The 2,658-nt window shown below is 39.1% G+C and overlaps 1 pseudogene; it reads right to left on the bottom strand.

The window, feature by feature from the left end:
• Positions 1 to 1,543: 1,543 nt before the first annotated feature.
• On the bottom strand, positions 1,544 to 1,665 carry LOC129898004 (5S ribosomal RNA; annotated as a pseudogene).
• Positions 1,666 to 2,658: the final 993 nt, after the last annotated feature.

Raw genomic sequence — 2,658 nt, 5'->3', positions numbered from 1 at the left:
AAAACTATGATACCAAAATAGGGTGTTTAGTCTCTATTTCGTAAAACATTTCACCCTACGAAATGGAGAGTCATGTGGATGAAACCATAACCACATACACCCCTTTTAGAACACTTTCCATCCCTGCAAAACACAATAAAACCACCTGCAAGCACATCACAACAACCACAACACACTACTCGACTTTAGTTTAACTATAACGACCTTAGTTTAGTTTGTTTCTAACGTCAAGCATCCTTGTAAAATTTTTATACTTTCAGCCACATATAAGGCGTGTAATAAACTCCATAACCACACCATAAACTCCAAATTAAAATAAAAACCCTTACCTTACCCGAAATTGGCCAAAACTTGCCAAAACTTGCCTCGGAAGTTCTTCTAGCGCGGCTGAAATGTCGTGGCTGTTTGTTGTCTGCTTGGTGATAATAAAACCTTAAATTTACCTTATTAAAACCCTAATAACATGTAAAAACCCTTACCAAAACGTGGGAGAATATAACCAAGCCATACCTTAACAAACGGCTTCCCAAACTTGCTAAAAATTAACTTCTGAAACTCCTTTACGCGGCTGAGCTTTGGTGGCTGTTTGCAGCCCTATATTGCTTAACCAAATATTTAATTTACGTAATTAACACCTCAAATTAGTCGAGGAATACCTTAGATAATTAATTGACGGAATGAAATTGGGGCTTATCTTTCACTTTGGCCAAAAGCCGTCGCTTCTCTCTCTTAACATCATAGGGTTTATCTTTTTGTTTCTTTTGTTCTAAGTGATGAAATAAGATATGTACAGCATGTAGTACATATATATACCTACTTAAGAGGTGACATGTGGAATACCTCTAGGAGTGACATGAGGAAGCCCCTAGGGCTCCACCTTAATCATGCATCCAATCCAAAGCTGCCACGTGGCATCGTGGGGGCCCACCTTAAGTAGGTGTATCACCTACTTGGTCCAAGTAGGTGCATCACCTGCTTGCTTCTGAGTAGGTGCTACACCTCCTTCCGTCTCTTACGTGGGTTCACAATCTCATCTTATTTTAAGAGCCGATGTATTCCTTGCTACTTAAGCTCGACGCGTACTCAAGTAGCTCAAGTATGTAAGACATCCAAGTTGGTAGCTTACGTAAGTAATTCGAGTCCTATGACTCATTACTTGGCCTCTAACTCCTTCGGGGTTCTTATAACCCTATTTCCAATCTTACCTATTATTGGGGTATGTCATTCTCCCCTTCTTAGAGTTGTTTGATAGGTTATAGATTATCTGACTCACATGACGACTTCTAAGAAACTTAAAAGCCTTTCCAGAAACTTAAGAAGCTTAAGAAGCGTCCCAAGGTACCAAAGTATGGGGTGTAACATCCTTCCCCCCTTTAGAACATTCATCCTCGAATATGAGCTGAAACCTTCCTCCGGATCTTATACCGACTATATGGAGAGTTCCTCTTCCCATTGCCATAACATATACTTTCGTGGAGAAATCAATATCAGAGTTCCAAGGGTTAGGATTACTTGTAGACGTAGGGAATAGGTACGGATACTTGTGTTTCATTTCCTCTTTCGCTTTCCAAGGGGTCACCCATCCTAGTACTACTCTCGCCCAAGCAGGCTTAACTTCGGAGTTCTGATGGGATCCGATGTGTTAGTGCTGGCATGATCGCATCCACCCCTTATGGGATCTCGTTTGAAGTTTAAGCGTACCCATTTACATATGATAGCGTTAGTTAATTTTCTCTTATGCTTGTACTTGTCTTTTCCACTTCCCCCCTTTAGGGTGTATCCATGTCATTGTCTATTTATTTCTAACTTTCCAAATATATATAAGTCCTTTCCAACCTATTTAGTATACTGCACTATTTCCATATCTTCCTTTACATCACCTATACTTTGGGTTACCCATGTACGAAACCTTAATACAATCATGAGGTGCTTAGAATCCTCAATATACAGTACCAACTCCATTCTTAAACACTGGTATTCGAGTAATATCCTTAATGTAGCAGTGCATTTAAAGCCACATTCCATTCATCCCAATCAGTAATTAGCTCATCACTGTTTATCCCGGTGTATCAACTCAGTAGGTGCCTTAATATGTCGTTCTATCCAGATCTAGGTATCATCTCTAAATCATCCCTTAGTCTCACCAGTCTTTTCCAGATTCTTTTTCCATACCCATATTGACCTCCTCATTACTATTACCATCACTTTAGTCATTAACTTATTTTTCAAGGTCAACCTTACTCCTAGTATAGTCAAATCTCATTCTTATTATGGACAAGGCATACTACAACCTTGTATCTCCTTCTTCTTTTATTTCTAGGAAAATTTGGGCAGAGTTTTCTCTATATTTCTTACTATCTCAACACTTGCATGCAGAAAATGCCAACAATGCCTCACAAGGCCAACATATATATTCATATCGTATCATATCGCAGCCACACAGGGCGCCCAATATCAATAATAGTAAAAAAAAATAATGGACTTACCTCATCTGCCCAACTCAAACTGCACCTATTACCTTGCCCTGTATACTTTTCCTTTCCATTTTTAACTTTACATGTCAATCATACTTCAATACCTTACCTGATATATATCTTTTGTGCCTTTGCTTACCTGCGTGCTTTGTAACTTCCAATATCGTCAGTCGCCTTTTTCTAT

Source organism: Solanum dulcamara, chromosome 7, assembly GCF_947179165.1.
Source record: "Solanum dulcamara chromosome 7, daSolDulc1.2, whole genome shotgun sequence".
In the NCBI taxonomy this organism is placed as follows: domain Eukaryota; kingdom Viridiplantae; phylum Streptophyta; class Magnoliopsida; order Solanales; family Solanaceae; genus Solanum; species Solanum dulcamara.
The sequence above is the reverse complement of the archived record's forward strand: the minus strand, read 5'-3'. Positions and strand labels throughout refer to the sequence as shown.